The following is a 17,681-nucleotide window of genomic DNA, read 5'->3' as shown; positions in this document are numbered from 1 at the left end:
GATGACTTGAGAAGCAGATCTATATCCTGACTTAAGTAAGGTTTCTGATACTGCCTCCTACGATATTCATGTAACACAAGATTAGGCCCAAATGAAACTAACATGGATGCATATCAAGAAAAAAGGAATAAACAAAACACCCTCAAAACATTCAGAAATAATCACTAGCTCACTGTTAAAATGTATATCTAGAATGCAGTTCCCAAAGTCACCTACACTGGGTCTGCTCTTATTCACTGTTATTTTCATTAGTGACCCAGATGATAGAACATAGACTACATTTATTCAATCAACAAACCACCAGCTTGGTGGGACTACAAATTATATTAGAGGACAAAAAGACAAACTGGACAAGTGGTCTGAGAAAAAAAGATGACATGAAAAACACTGCAGCTAAGCAGAAGTCAACAGCAGAAATACTGAATGGTGAACAACTGGCTAAGGAGAAATTCCACAATAAGAGAAAAAAGTTAGGTTCAATTTATGAACTGCTATGAATTAACGGTATCATGCTATAAAGATGCAAACACAGTACTGGGATATATGAATGTTAGGCTCTATGAATGCTGAACACAGGTTGCACTCAGTTGGAGTACTATAAAGCGAGCGGAGTTTTGGATATTGTTCAAGACAGGTATGTTCTCAAAAGGGAGCAATAAAATAAGCACAGTTTTTTAAAATGCCACGGATTAATACAGACTGAAGAGACTGGGAGGGAAAGACAGCTATGAAAACAGGATGCTGCAAGGAATAATTTCTTGATCTCTGCAGCAGACACAACAAATTTCAACGGCCTTAATTTAGATTAGATGATCTCAAGGTCTTTTTCAGTCTTATGATTCTCAAGTATCTGCAGGGACACTTACCTCTCCCAAATAAAACAGCATTTAGAAACACATGCCCAAATTAATGCTATATTTAAGTCTGTTTTTATTATGCCATCTGCCCCTCTGCCCAGCTTCTCTGACCAACATCACCTGCTTCGTGGCTTCTCTCAACAGCTATAAACCGTTGGTTATTTGGGGGCTGCAATGCAAAAGGCAAACTCTCAAGACCTTGCTCCCTGGCAGCAAAGTTCTGGCACTCTCAAGAGCTGTGAGGCACCAGCTTGCCACGCCTGCACTAATCCCAGCCTGCAGATTCCCACCATGGAGCTGAATGGGAAGACTTACCTGCAGACTTGAGGAGAGGTTCTGACAGATCATGCTGGACCCTGAAAGCCACAGGCTGGCCTTCCTTGTCTAGAAAATTAATGCCTCAAAGACAGGTACTGGGTCACTAAAATTCACTCTTTGAAGTAGGTACATTGTATTTTACTTCATTTTCTTTAATCTCCCAAATCCTTGACTATTCTCCTCCTCTCCACCCCACCCCACCTTGCAAAAATGCCTTCCAAAGCTTTATATATTGTGAGGGCAGACTGACAGTCTCTTAATTGCTTGCATAATTCTTCCTTTCCCCCTCTTTATGTTGGCACTGCTTTCTCCAATCATTGGTACCACCCTGAAGGAAAGATTAGCTAAAATAGTTACAATCAGCACTAATTCTTTCCTAATTCTGAGATGGAAATTTCTGAGTATTTTACAACCCTTAAGTTCCTTCTGGTAGTAGTAATTTCCATTCTCTTATTCTCATTGTGCACCTTGCCTTTTCCTCTGTAGTTATCATCATCCTTACTGAAAATTAAGCCAAAAAATATTTAATGTTTTAGTTGTGTATTGTTATTCTTTACCCTTCTTACCATACAAAAGCTTCTTTTTATTTGTTTTCACATCACTGTCAAGATCAAATTCAACTCTTAGAAACAAAGAAATTGGAATGAAGTCTTCCCCCCACGTACTGCTCACAGGATTCCTGCTTTAGTCTTACTACATATCTTCAGGCTGGCTATTCATCCATTTTGGTCTGCAGAACAGGAGAACTCATCTTTACTTGGGATTCAGGCTCCTAACAAGATTTATGTACCTGTGACTTCAAGAAATTGAGTCCTCAGGCTCTTTACACCTTTGATCAGCTTTGCTTATTTAAATTTGCCACTAAGATTCAAAACCTGAATTTCAAACCAACTTTCCTACCTTTTTTTTTTTTTCCCCACATATTTCAAACTGGATCAACTCATGATTACTAAGAGTAGAATTTTAAGTTCAACTTTATCTGATTAACTGTAAACTGCCACTGAATGGGAAGGTCCTGAATGCCTCACCAGCCCCAAGCACTTGCTCTACCTCCTCTGGCAGCCTGACCCACCAGAGCCCACCCCGCCACCCTGACTGACTCACTTTCTCTAGGGGCACCTCGCTGATGGTAACTCACGCCTTGGCTGCGTGACTGCAAGGATCAGCTAGACAGGGGCAGAGAGTGAAGCCAGCTCTTTCACCAGCTGTTTAAGCATCAAATGAAACCGAATCCTCTATCCAAAATTATTTTCTAGAATATCCTCATTGCTTTTTAAAATGAAGACCAAAGCAACACCGATTACCTGTTGGTTCAGTGACTAGTTTAAGGAAGAAACTTGCCAGCAATCACATCCAGGAATACCTTGGCCCTATCATTTCTTCTCTAATCTCTACCTGGGAAAGTAAACCACCTCATAAGAAGAAGTATTTATCTAACACTTCAGAGATCCCTATCCCTATTTGAGTCTAACCCCGGGGCTAACAACAGATTCTTTACTCCTCCTGTCATCTTTCTCCAAACTGATTTTGAGCCAAACTGATTTTTGTCTGTCCCTTTTACACCAAAGCATTTTTTCTAGTCTACCGTGTAATTAGTACTACACAACTTTTGCTTTTGTTCAGTTATTTCTGAACAGCACAAAGCGTTTTAAATACATCTAGTCCAGTTATTAAAAGCATTTTACCACGCTTCTGATACTCATATGTCTTATATCCCAACCTCTATCAGAAGCTCGGATTTCTCCATTTTCTTGTCCAGACTCTCTAATATGTATACACAACATTTCAGTTGTTTCTTAGTAACCACATCCCATTATCCAGTGAAAACCTTTCCCTAGCTGCAATGCCTGACTGTAATTTTCCTTAATCTTGGAACTCCTTTCCTTCTCAATTAGTACTACTCTTCTACCCACTGGCACTTCTCCATATGCTAAGACAGAAACAAAGATTTATCCAACAGCTCCCTGCTGAGAGCTAAAACCTGAATGTAAATTGCATCAGTTGGTCAAAGCTTTTCTCCTTACGCTGAAGTTCCCAGCTATACTGCACTAGCCTTCTTCTCCAAAGGCATTTTTTCTAGGTACTTGGAGGCAGAGTAAGTGATTTCAGGGCTCTCTCCTTCAGGGACTATAATTCCATTTAAGATCATCAGACCATCTACTCTATGTCTTCTCCAGTATGATGTGCACATCTGTAATCTACCATGGTAGTAAATTTGCTGTCATTTACCCTATCATGAAGGCTAATGATGGAATCTTTCCTTCCCACTCCCACTCAAATCCCTTCAGGATCTTGCGTAGCTTTCTCATTCTTCCTTATCATCCCATTCAGCAACATCAAAAGTCCCACCAAGAAATCTGCAATTCCTCAGCCACATGAGCCTTCTCTTAATTCTTGGATGGTTTAAGTTCCAGCCTCATTGCCGGTTGCATCTTGAGCCTTCCCCCTTTGCTTTTTCTTTTCTTTTTTTTTCCCTCTTCACTTTTGAACTGTATTAATGTTTTCGTGCATACTATATTTAGTCACCTTTATTAAATCTACCATTTTTCAGGCTTCCTCCACTGCTCCCTTGATTATTAACTATCATCTCTTTCAAGACCTTGCCTTCAAAAAGGACACACACTGAACTCCCTTGATACACCAGTTATACAGCAACTACTTACCAGCTGCTTAACTGTTGAAACCTTTTGTCTGAAGGAACTTCAACCCTTCATTTAGTTCAGCTGTGGTTAGTAGCAGGAATCAGTCTCACACTCAAGTTCAAATGCTGTCCATAAATTACATTCAAATCAAACACTAGTCACTGATCCTCAAGAAAACAAGATTTGTTTTCCAGCCCCCCGGGAAAGGGTCCTATGCTGGCTTTGTTGACCTCTACTAAAAGCACAATGCTTTGAAACAAACTGGATGTGTTAAAGATTTCTGCTTTGGCTGTTCCCATGAAAGCCTACCCAACCTCGGCACAGTTAGGGGCCTTAAAAAAAACCCAAAAAACCCCAAAACAAAAAAACCCACACCAAAAAAAAAACCCTGGAGTTCACAGATGTTTAACTGTGAAATACTGGCAAGCAAGGGGCTGTTTCCTTTCCTGGCAATCACTGTTCTTGATTAGCAAGGGCTATGGCCTCAGAGACCAGAACAGAAAGTGTCCCCCCACTGCTGACACCTGGCACTAAAGGAAGAGGAAGATGTAAACTGAGAAAGTGGCACAAGGGGTAGGAAAATAACTACCAGAAGGGTGAGAAAGAGTGAACAGGCACAACAGCTGGCAGTGGATTAACAAGCTTTGTGTACTGTCACCACACAACCACCTTGGAAGCTGGAAACGCACCTAGAAACTCCATGCAAGTCTTCTGTTTTCTACCAAGACAACTTACTACTTTTTGTTGTACCTGGGCCACAAACCAACGAGCCAACTAGCGTGAAAAACATAACTTCGCTCTGTAAAATGCTTAAGTACTAAATGATAAAGAGTTAAGCTTCTCTCTACCTCACTACCTTCTCTCTATCACAGAAAACAGGCCCCCTTTGGGGACCCCTGCTTCCACAGACAGACTAGGAGGAGCGGTACTTTATTTCTAATAAAGTACTACCTGTTCTCAACAGCATAAATCACTAGCGCACTCTCCCCATATGCTGTTCTGTTTCATACCTTCCTCTCTTTGCTGTGTCACTTCTGAGTACTTTTGCCATTTGCAAGATACAGCATGCTTTGTGAGGATAAGAAACATTTGTCATTTTTTCCCTTTCAAACCTTGTAATTTATTAATTTTTTTTAATTCTCCTAATCATGTTCAATTTTTTCTAACAGTATTTCAACTGACTTAAACTATTATTTTTTCGCCCAACATGTCAGGTGTAACTGATACAAAATTATCAATAAATCAGACAACAGCATCAAACCTAAGACTATTCCAAAGTTGGGGGGGGGGTAACCCCTATTTAAGATGTTCTCAAGCTGTGCTTATTGAAGATAGAAAGCAAGCAATGGATGGAAGCTTAAAAATGAAGCCTCTCTTTGGTCTTTATATTCTCGTATCTGTAAAATTATTTTAAGAACTTTACTGCCTTCCCCACCCCCAAAGTAACAAGAAAAAGCTTTACATTAGCTAGGTATTGAGGGAACAAAAGAGTAACCCTCACTGAGAGGTGTTTTTTTTTCTCTGAAAGAATGCTTTTTCAGACCAAGACCCACAAATGGAGCTAGACAACAGGGCAAGCACTAAATCTCTAGGACACTTTCCCGCTCCCTCCGCCTGTATTTCACAGTGCTGTAACATTGTACATTGAATTACTTCAGGAGAATCTATAAAATGAATGACCTATTTCTCTGTGAATCACCTAGCCATTTGGCCTATAAAAAGCAAAAAACATAACCTTCCCTTCCCCTCACCTGTTCCGGTACAAAAAAAGAAGTGGGGTTGTTTTCCAATTAATATAAAAGATAATTTATTCAGAAAGAAGCATAGCTACTTCTAGAACTACCTCTCCTTATGAAAAAAATCACCCTGGCATACCTGCATAGAAACGTTTCTTTTATCTTTCCCAGCCATTATTCAGTCTCTAAAAGTTTCTCTGTAACTGAGCTATACCTGACTTTCTCCATAAATCTGCTAACCCTAAAGATATCCACGGTTTTGAGTTTGTATCAGCAGAAGTAAATACACTTTTTATTAACTGGCTATTATAGTGGTTTTAATGATAAAAGAAAATACATACCCAGTTTAGGGAAATGGAACAGATACTCTAGCTATGAAAGATCTCTCAAACTCAAGTATGTTTACAAGAATTGTTCGTTCCTCCCTATTGGCAACTTTTTCTCTGCCTTCAAGATAAAAGATGACTTAAGTAACATAGCAATGGACTTCAGAAATAAATACCTCATTGTTGTAAAGAAAAAGAAATGGACCACTAGTTGTCACAGCAGAACCTAAATTAGGTTTCTATATTTAGAAATATTACCTTTCTTTTGAGGATAGTAGCATGCTTCAGTTGAAGGGCAAAAGAACTCATATGAAGTTGTTACAGAAGCTCCTGAACACAAATATGGGTGGCAAAAGAGACTGAAGTGAAACAAATTTGTAAATAATGATGATGAGTATTGAATATAATTATAGCATCCAAATTAAAACTGGTCTTGTAGAAGATGGGAGGCATATGAAGTTGGAAAGTAAGGTTTAACTAGTTAAGTTATATGTTTTTAAGGAAAAGGACAAAGCTATTCATTTCATTATCAGCCTTTAATTTATAATCTTTCAAACAGAAATTAATTAAAACATTATAATGACACCAGCTATTTGTTACAGTAGTAGTGTTATAGTTATTAAGGTCTAAAGATAAAGATTGGCACTTCTACTTCAGAACTGAAGAAGAATTTGCATTATTAAAGCTTAGCAGTTTAATTCTTTCTGTATCTGTCAATCCAATAAAATGTATTAGCTCTTCTACAAGTTTTGCTCCACCTATTATTTCACAAAAATACCAAGGATTTTTCTTCCATTACGTATTTTCCCCACAAACTCTGTTAACTTCAGTTACGCCTTCACTTTTGGTCACTGACACAGGCTTCAGAAAGCTGATCCTCTGTGAGTGACGCATAGTATTTTAACATAGAACCTATGAGTGAAAATTACTACTTCATTTTTGCCTTTCATTCCATCTCATTTTATTTGCCACTGAAATGTTCCCAGTCTGCATTTATCAAAAATAATCAAGGTGACCCTAACACATTTATTTAGTATCTAAACCATCCAGCAACTCCAGATGTTTCATGCCAAATACATACAATTTAGTTTCATTTCCATTATAATCAGACACCAGATCCTCCAAGACAAATAGAAAAAAAACAAGCAACCCGCTGAACAAAGCTAAGGTACTCAGAAAAGCTGCGCTGTGCAAAGTGTGATGGACTTTATATTAGAAACTACTTTGATTCATACATACGCAGTAGGAGGGGTAAAAAGGTTTAGCATAAAATATATTGAATTAGCCTCACAACTAGAACATAACAATTAATTCAGCTAGGAAAATGTAAATCCCAACAGTATGCAACACACATGTCCATCTTAATATTCAGCCATATACCCATGAAGAGGAACTGACCTGTTACTTCAGTGTTTAAATGTTTAGCACAGCAGTGGCAAGTTACTGAAATACTTGTCCACTGCCCTGCTAAACCATCCTGCCAACTCCAGTTTCAGTATACATTCTTTCAGGCATGATTACTTTAGAGAAAAAGTGAAACCCATCCTTTTTGTTCTCCAGTCTGGTAATACCCTTGCAGCTCTATTTCTCACTTGTGAAAACTCAGACCTTTTGAAAAAGTGCTTTGTGCTTTCTCCATGATGCACAGACATCCCACTGATCTCTAAATTATAATAGTGTTAATAATATAAAATGCATACTTTATTGGAGTTGGAATTCTGCTGCAGGATCTAGCTTTTCCAAACATAGAACTCTAACACTGGGCTAAAAATTACACTTTAAGGATGAAAGTAGCTTGATGGGGATGGGAAAGAAAAAAAAAAATATATGTATTTTCATGCAAACTTTGCTGGGGAGGTATCGTGTCACAGAAGGTAGACCATAACCTGACTTTTAGCAGGAGTACACAGCAGGAAGCAAAGGCATAACCGCTTTTCCACATACTGCCTTGTTGCAGTGTGGCTGGAAAGCAGAAGCCAGCCAGACCACAGTAACTGTGGTGCACTGGCACCCCTCCCACAACTGCTCCTTACTAGAGCATGCAGGGGATACTCCCAGGCCACATTCAGTGCAGCTGTGAAAGTGCAACAATTTTTTTTTTTCTCCTCCCCCCCCCCCCCAACAAAACTCTCATTCAAGAGGAGGACAATCCACACAAAAGGTTGATGTCTATGAATGCTTCCTAAGCGATGCAGCTCAGACAAATATACTTTAATATATTTTGCCTGTCATTTTAGGAATTAAAAAGCATTGGCAAGAATTGCATTTCAGCTTGCTAAAAGGCAATTTCAATATAGCAATTATTAGGAGCACTCAAACCAGATTCTGCATTATGTGCAAAACAGCCATTTAAGCATTTACTCCAGAGCTTCCCTCCATGTCCCTGGGGTAGACTGGGGTGAGGGGTATTCCTGAATGTTTACACAGTCTGGATTCCTTCAGGTTAGTGAAAGACATCTGCTAACATATTAAACAATTTCCGTCTGCAAATCTGTTTCTTGACAACTTTTCTGTCTCTAACATTTACTGAATTGCTTGCTAGTTTTTCTGCCTGTTGCACAAGCAGGCAGTGGAATACAGGAATGACAAGATTTCAAAAGGAAGCCCACTTTAAAGATCCTCTCCCAACTGCTTCAGAGCAGTTTCCATTACTCCTCACTCTGAACCAGAACCTGAACCTCTCTCCTACCTCCCACGTCGGCAGCAAAACTGCACTCCACTGGGGAAAGGGAACGCTTGACCAAACAACCTCCCTGTGAAGGTTTACTTCTCTATGTTTTAGGAACAAGTTATTTCACCAAAAAGTACATTTCTGTGGCTACCTCAACCAGGTAACAATGGCTGATGGTCTAATCCAGTTTGGTTTACTAATTTAAATGAACTCAGCTGGAAACAAAAGCTTTTTCTACCTCTACCATATTATTACAGCTGACTGAGGGGAAAAAAATCCTTGCATTAGAACAATGAGTATTATTCTCCACAGCACAAAGTACTAAAATTTAGAGGGTGTCAACCATCAGCTTGGAAGTCTGTACAGTATTCCATGAACTGCAGCACTTAATCCAGAGAAAACAGATTTTCATACCAAGTTTTGCAAAAGGATTTCCCAGGGATAGTGTGTTTTGATAACAGTTACTACATTGGGACAGCTGAAATTACTATAGTTTTTCCCACACTAAAAGCAGAGACTAGATGACCATCAATTTCAGAAGCATTCATGTTTCTTAATTAAAAGCTTAAATTCTCATGCTTGCAAAGAAGAGAGGTGAAATGGGACCAATCAAAACTTACTAAACAAAGCATTGGGCTTATTTTTTAAAATTAAATTATCCCGTAATATGTTTTCTTCTAGGTACCACCAAGTTCTAGTAAAGCGGTTAAAGTAAGAAAAAAATTATACAGAAGATCCCTATACTTGTTAAAATAAAAGGCCTACTTTGTTATAGTGTCAATTTAGCTAGCTAAAACTCATGTATGTGAATTAGTGACTTTTTCTTTTCCAGAATAGATTAAGAAAAAGAACATAAGTTACGCTGAAGAGCATTAAGTATGACTGGATGCTTCTCAGAGAAGCACGCCTGGAAAAAGATCTGTTCTTATACTAAGAACTGAACTAACTCAGGTCTGGGACGAAGTAACCATGTATTGTATAAATAAGCTTACCATGTAAATATATTGGCGTCATAAGCAATTAGAAAGAAACTAACTTCTCCCTCAGATGATCGTCCTTAACTGTATCTACTTTCATACTCTTCACAGCAGCGATTTAAAACAACAGTGGTACATTAGCAAGAGTCTGTCCATGAAACTCATCTATTTACCTCAAATGCTCATAATGTAAAGGTAGAAGAAGCATCTGACTGATGTAACCAATATATCTACCTTTCCTTAGGTAAGCCAGACTGAAGTATGCCTGCTAGTTTGGTGCTGGAGTGTAGTCACGAACAAAACTCCATGCTCAGCCCTGCAGCAGCACTGGGAATGCAAATTGCATGCCTGTGAGAGATCCACACCAGGCACGCTCTCAAGGAGCTCCCACCATGCCCTCCCACCTGGGAGATGAGACAACAGCAGTCCAGAGAAAATGCACAAGTGTGCATTATAAGGGCATCACACCCTGCTCATCTGCCACGCTGCTCCACATCACTTGCTCCAGTAGGCACAGCCTGTGTGTCACAGCCAGGCTCGAGTGCTGTCCCTGGTCACCACAGGGTCACAAGCTGCTCTACGTTCCTAACACTGCCTTAGTAAGTGCTTCTCCTCTAGAGAAGCAGAGACAGCATCACAGGGCCCTTACGTTAAACCTATCAACAGCTCTCCTCTGTGAGCAGCAAAAATTCACATCTGTTTTACTAGCAGACTTTTTGACATGAGGAAATCTTAACCCTATCCTAAAGACCACGAAGTCCTGGGCTAGGTTGGTAAGCAACTGCACACTTTTTCCTACAAGAAGTCCTCTGTTGGACCAATGCTGGCAAGGCTCCCTGGGAAGTCATGTGTTTTGGCATTTACTCCTTTATTGTAGTATATGGTTCCTCTTATAACTTCCTGATCTACTATTACTGCTTCTCCGAAGCAGCAAGCAGATGCCTACACTTGTTACATTCACACCATGTTTCAGGACTTCATTTCCAAACATGAGGGGTTTTTCTCAGAATTATAAAAGAAAAAAATAAAGATTCAGTCTTCCTCACAACTGCAGGTGTGAGGTAGCAGACCAAAGCACTACCTGCACCACCCCTTCACAGTTCTGTAAGTTCAGAGAAACCTCTTCCAGCCCCACAAAGATAATCACGCCAGCTGAGAAACCTTAAACATGAGAAATGCTCTCACTGGCAAAAGCAAGCCAGGGTGGGGCTAAAAAAAAGCAGCTTTTAATCACAGGTCTCAACATGCAGAGTTGCTATCAAAACATCCACACTACTATCAGAAAATACAAAGGATGCCAGGTGGATGTTTACTTACTGTACATGTGAAATTTTAAGTGCCTGGTATAGTTTATCTAGTGCTAATTATCTCAGTGCACATGCTGCAGTAGTGTGCAGATCCTTACATGGATTGCACAGCCCAGCTTCTGGCACAGGAGACAGCTTGAAGAGCTTTACCTAAACATCTCTGGATTTGCACCTTGTACCCACCCAAAATGATGAAAATTTGTTTCCCTCCACCATAACATACATAAAACCCTAACCAGTGGAAACACGGTATGTTTGCACATTTAAATGTAGAGGCAGGGCGCAGGTGCTGTGTAGTACTCCTGGTGTATTCCCTTCAATGCAGGTGCTCGAATTTGTGTAGGGATTTTTGAAGTATGGAAGTGTAACTGAGGATTGCCTGTGTCATATCTCAGTTTGTATCTCATAGCTAAGACTTCAAAATCTTGACCTACAACATAAAAGCTTAATCCATAGTTCTGTAATTTGAGAACATTCAGGTGGGTAGATAAAGGTTGAAGACGACTGCCAACAAGTGCACATGGGAAGATCATATGTTGTCCAAAAGTGGAATCATCCACCTGGTGTGCATGAGCCAATTAACACACAGAGTTAAGGTTATTTCTTTATCACAGATTTGCACAAAGCTGGGGGCTAGGTGGTATTCCACAAAGCAAGCCCCAAGACTCAGAAGAAGAATATTTATACAGTCTAATTATAGAAGTATATTTTCCAAACTCTACCTAAAAGATACTACTGGTAATTAGTTATGCATGGTTGTTCTATAAATATCTCTCTTCAATTTAAAGTTACAGTGTATTTTTGATTTACTGCATGTCTGGCAGGCGGGGAGGACACACAAGTCTTTTAGTCCTGAATACTCCTCTGCCACCTTTACCTTTCCCCTAGTTTGTTTCATTCTGCTGACTTCTTGCCTTTGTTGCAATTATCTGGCTGTTGTCACCTCCTGGGGTTCCCCTTACGAGGCTTGTAGTTCTCCTTGAAGGGCACAGTCATTAATACAAAACTAACAGATACATGACTAACCTAACTTCACTAGAAGAGAATCATTTAATGTTGACATCAATAAGATAACAGGGATTGAATGCATAGCTAGACATCAGTAGACCTTTGAACAGGTCCTTGAAACAGCTTACAAAAGATTTTACTCAGGGAACTTTGTGGCAGTATCATGTTATTGTGCTACCCTGAATTTTGATTTTTTTGTACAAGTAAAAATTGCTTCCTTGTATCAATTCTCTCAGCAACTGAGATTACAAACCCTCTTTTCCTAAGGCTTTGCTGCAGCTAATGCAGTAATCAGGTTAGCTGATACCTTCTTAATCTGGCTTCCCCACTAATTCTTCCACTTTTTCTGATGGTTGCAAAGCAGCTGAGTGCACATGTCTATTTTGTGGGACTGATGGCAGGAAGCTGTCTTCAAGTAGCTCCATTTTTCTCTTCAAGGTGCAGTGGCATTGGACAATTTTACATTCAAACTGAAGACTTTCTTAAGAAGTGCCCAGGACTGATGAGGCTCTGTGTGTAAAAGGCAGTCAGGGAGCTGATGGAACACTGGTTTTATCTCTGTGCCTGACAGACATGTAAATAGTAGCCCTCAACGCTGGCTGAGATATGATGACTTTGAAGCTAAACTTCAGTAACAGCTTTACTGTTTGGGTTTGTTTATCTTGCATAGGCTACTTCAGGCTAAAAAAGTTAAGTTACCTTGCATTTCCAAAGCCCCAAATAAGCCATATGCAAACATAGGGATTACATGGATTTCCTGCCACAACCATGAAAATCACAAACTGAAAACTACAGATTATTTTGTCTTGCTGTATGGGTTTGTTGGTTTTTTTTTCTGGTAAGGTACACTTCTAACCAGTCACAGAAGACTTGGATGAAACTTCTATTTGTCAGAAAGCCACTCTCAGATACATGTCAGGCTTTGAAGTCTTAGGTAAGAAATACTTTAGGCTGACAAATACCCATGGCCATGCATGGCAGCTAATATTATGGAATTCAAAGTTGGAATGGTGACAAGTGCACTGAAGAGAGCGATGAGAGTTTACAACCCAGGTGGCTGCTGAAGCAATGCTAACCAACTTCTGATGACAGTAAGGGCAAGGAAAGAAAAATTGGAAGGCCCAGAAATTTGACATTACAGCTCCATTTCTTTATGCTGTTAATGTTGCCTATCCTGTCTTCATTGAGGAGGATGAAAACACTACAGAGTTGTTCCCTTTAATGCAGGGGCACAAGGGGGCATGAAGAGAAACTTTCAAGAGGGCAGAAAGAGACATGAAAAAGGCATGTCAAAATGGAACAGCACAATTCCCTCCCTGACCACATATATAGCTCCCGAAACCACATCAAAGGATGTTACAAGAGGAAAAAAAAATCAGAAACCTAGAAGGGAAAGAAGAAATATTACCTGAAGAAGCTAGCTGACAAGATTTTTTTTAAGTGGTGTATAATAGCAGCAGGAACTGCTAACTACTGTTATTCCCATCTCTTCCTTCACAAGAGTAAAGCAGTGATACTAGGTCAGACAAGATCACTACCTGGTTGCTGCAGTTCCCACACACACACTTTGCCCTCCTGGAAAACAAAAAAGGGCACACAGAATGATCTAGCAGCTACTGAAAAACAGCAGTTTACAGACCAGCTTCCTGAGCCAGAGTCCACATCCTATTTGGTTGTCCTCTCCTCGAGTCAGCATAACTGCCTGCCACATCCACGTACATTTTTTATCACCGCAGTACAGCATTCGGCAGCAAGGGCAATGTAGCAATAACTTCAGTATTCCCTTTATGGATAAAGTACTTCCTTTTGCTTGTTATGAACCTGCTGTTCCAATGCTTCACTGGGCATCCATTGGTACTTCAAGACAATAATTTTCAGTGTGCTACCTCAAAGGCATTCATTGCCTCACAAATGTCTGTGCCCCCCACCATCAGCCCTCTTCCGGGCATGAGAACAGAAGCCCATGTTTAAGACTCCTGAGGAGAAGTTACTACCTACTCAATATATTCTTTTGACCCTCTTTACTTTTACGGTTCTACTGCACAATCTTTGAGGCAACCAGACTGCATTGGCTATGCCAGGTAGACATGCACCATTAGTTTCTACAGTGACATAGTTTTGGGGTTTGCTTTGTCCTTACACTTGCTCTTCTATGGCTTGCTGCTGTCCAGCTGATCAGTAGAGCTAAAACCAAGACCGAAACAGCAAGCCATAGTTAAGGTCAATTAAGGACATATGACCGCTACTTGCTCTTCAGGATGATGCTAAAATCCTTGGTAAATAAGTGTGCATTTAGACTTAGTTACTTTAGAGGGCTAGTGGTATTCCAGCACCAAAATACTTTTTTTTTTTTTTTTTTTAAAAGCCATCAATGTATTTCTGAATCAAAGAGCTTCACAGAGAGGTTTGCATCAAAATGAAGAGTTTGACAAAGGAAGTTCTTCATTTTAAGGAATTCCAGGTTCATAGAAATTTGAAGTTAGAGATAACATTATTTTAGATTAACAGCTGATCTACCAAAACATTGTGTTTCCATTAGCACTTGACAACTGTCAACACTTGTATGAAATCATTGTGTGCCTCATTTGGGAGGTGGTTACAAGCCGAAATAACAAAACATTTTAAGTTGACAGCTTGCATTTGTAAAGATCTGTATTATCTGAAAAAGAAGGCTGCAGTAACGGTTTTAATACTCTTCTTACTGTCAGTAGTTAAAAAGATTGCTTAGACGAATACTTTTAATGCACGTTATGCATTTTTAAAAACCTGAAATAATATTGGCCATACAAAAGCTCTATTTAAATTTACTGTAAAAACTTGATAGTCTTACTGACAAAATACTAGAAGAAAACACTAGCAAGACAAAGCTCATGATGGAGAGAGTATCAAAAGACACAAATATAAAAAGACAGTAGACCAACTGATGACTTCCATATCTTCAGATCATCAGAAATCCATACCTCTAACCAAAGAAAAAGCCATACTTTTCCCAGCTTCATTGCTTTATTTCACAAAGTCTTTGTGTGTTAATAAATCTCACCTTGGTGGCCTGCACAAACACCAAAACAGCATTTTGAATCATCACCTTGGGTGAACTTCATATGAAAATACTTCCTGAGGCTGTTCAAAAGGATGTTTGCCAACAAAGCAGCTTGTAAAAACACAGACTGAGCAGGAGAAAGATACACTGACATTATTTTCAAGATCATACAGAAGACCCCTACATATACGCTTCAGTCAAGGAAGAGAAAAATTTGCTTTATGTTTCCTGAACATGTAAAGAAAGCATTTATAAGATTCTAGATTGTAAGAGTACATTCTTAATGGCACCAACATCCCATCAAGCATATATCAACAAATCCCTTCTGGACAGAGAGACATAGGCATTGTAGTTTATTCTCCAACAATGGCTTTTAGTATAAACATTTTTTACTTTCAGAGTTTAAAAGCATGCTTGAATTTTGTGTTATACTGGCATAAAACAATCAATTGACCTGACTTCAATTTCATCTGAACACACAGCATTATTGATATGAATTTTTATAAAGGAGGAAAACACAGTATAGCTGTCTTCGTAATTACCGCTTTTTAACTAGAAAACTATTTTGGGCATCAGAAACTAGAGCAGAAATCATATTTGAGGAATACTAGGAATAAGCCTTATATAACTCTTGACCTAAAGTAAACATTAAAAAAAGTGATGCTTCTATTAAAAAGATACCCAATCATTTGTTTTTCTAGCATCAGTGATGAAACAGGAGAACTCAATTCCTGATTAATATTTAATATACCATGTATCAAGGTATAATCTGCTCAGTGTTTGCTTTTTTTTAGTCCAAGAAAGATATAATAAAAATTTGTACTCTGGATATTTTTTGAAGTATTTGAAGTAGTTTTATGCAGAACATCTAAAAGATTCTCCAAAATATTTCACATAACAGAATCTAATCAACCATGTTTTAGCTACATTTATTAAATTATATCTCATATCCCATCATGTATTTTGTAGAGCGCCACAGAAATTTTCTTTTTCACCTCTTTTACCCATGCTAGCTATGAAGTAAACTTTTCAGGTTTTAGGAATAAGCATGTTCTTGACAATTCCCAACACTAGGCACAGGGTCATGTGCAGAAGGGAGAACAAAGATACATCATCTGTATTATTTAAAATTTAAAAATACTTAAGAGTTTGAGAATGATGGAGAATGTATAGTGCATCACTAGGCTCCAGATAAGGACCATCTCACACCGTTGACAGAAAAACTGGTGGTTTGTCTACCAGCTGGATTTTGAGAGATGACAAGAAAGAATATTAGGCATAGATACCGACATCCTCTCATTACACATGCAACTTTAATTACTGTTTTATTTTGTTAAGAGTAAAAACTAATGCTAAAGTTCAGGAACAGAGGATTGTAAATTTGCACAGGCAACTTAATCCTCCAGCCTCACCCACACATCGGAAAGATAAAAGTTTTCCAATTTTTCAACGGCTGACTTTGCAACCTGAATAACAGCTTTAAAACTGAGAGCTGTTTGGTCTGTTATCACCTAAACTCAAAATGGAAACTGATATTACAGGAACTCCATCATGTGGAAGTATACTGACCCCACAGAGATCACAAGTCTAATTTGAACTTCTGTATTTCGTTTACTAATCAAATGCAGTGAACAAAAGAGCAGCAGGCACAGGAGCTCCTGTCTGGAACTACATGTATTCTCTTTCTAAAATATTCTCTCTTCTAAAACAAAATGATAGCCTGAGATGAGGATCTTCTTGAGCTTCCAAAACTGAACACCAAGTGTGTTGCTGCTCAGAAGCCAAGCAACTATGCTCCTCCCAATCTGGCAGGCTGCCACAGAACACAAACCCAGAAGACCCTGCTCAAAACCAACCTACCTCGTCAGATGCCTTTTGAGCTAAGGAGCCTAAAAACCTGTGCTGCAAGGCAACCACAGAAGCTGGAACAGTTTTTAACAGAAGACTGTTCAGACCAGTCCCTAGAAGGAGATGAAAGACTATGTAAATAAGCATCATAATTATTTGGTAGACAAGTTTTGGTAGTCAGGATTCACAGGTTTTATTTTTAGTTTTGAAAGGAAGTATGCTTTTTTTACAGTCAATCCCAGTTGGCCTCTTTCTGCTTTCACTGCTCCTACCACTTTAGCAAGAGAAATTACAGTACTTCTCGCTTCAGCTGCTCACAGGCTTTCCTGTAATGGCAATATGAAACTGGGATTAATTGATACTCGCATTGTTATTCACAAAATCATACAGGAGAGGTGGCTGCAACCAGAATTAATGTATAATTTATGTCATACTTATGTTTCCTACAAAATCCTAGCCTTACACTTGAAGAATCTACTCTGCTCAAGCAGCAAGTTCATATACAGTATTAGGAATATATCAGCCAGATTTGTTTTTATATATAGAAAGCACAAGTCCTATAGAAACCTTGGGTACATTAAGGAAAACTTTTCTACCTGCAAATGAGTTCCTCACTACCTAGAAATTACATACTTAAAGGGTTCCCCCACACACACTTATAACCAGAAATCATCTTCTTTTCAAGTAATCACACCTTCTTTTTGTATTTTAAATTATTTTCTCACAACCAAACAAATGGAGGTTTGTGCTAGAGATGCATGTCACCTGGTAGACTAACGATCAGTGAAGAAGGCACCGCCGTGACTCACCGTACCCTCAAATAACCTCCAGACTGTTCCGACAAGAGCTGCAGCAGAACATGCTGGCTGCTGACTCAAACAGATGCAATACGCACGGCCTCATTCCCTCGCAGAGTGCAGTGCCTTCTCTGTGCCATTAAATATGATTCAT

The 17,681-nt window shown here is 39.1% G+C and overlaps 1 protein-coding gene across 3 annotated transcripts in view; it reads right to left on the bottom strand.

The window, feature by feature from the left end:
* The window catches only part of JMJD1C (jumonji domain containing 1C), a 153,517-nt gene that overhangs the window by 81,289 nt on the left and 54,547 nt on the right, over positions 1 to 17,681 (bottom strand). Inside the window, exon 1 of one of the 3 annotated variants that reach the window (XM_040606445.1) lies at positions 16,743 to 16,819. The exons of the other annotated variants lie outside the window; for them this stretch is intronic. The gene's annotated coding sequence lies outside the window, so the exon portion shown is untranslated. Of the gene's footprint in view, positions 1 to 16,742; positions 16,820 to 17,681 lie in introns of those variants that run through there. 3 annotated transcript variants of the gene reach the window in all.

This window comes from Falco naumanni, chromosome 9, assembly GCF_017639655.2.
Source record: "Falco naumanni isolate bFalNau1 chromosome 9, bFalNau1.pat, whole genome shotgun sequence".
Taxonomy (NCBI): domain Eukaryota; kingdom Metazoa; phylum Chordata; class Aves; order Falconiformes; family Falconidae; genus Falco; species Falco naumanni.
The sequence above is the reverse complement of the archived record's forward strand: the minus strand, read 5'-3'. Positions and strand labels throughout refer to the sequence as shown.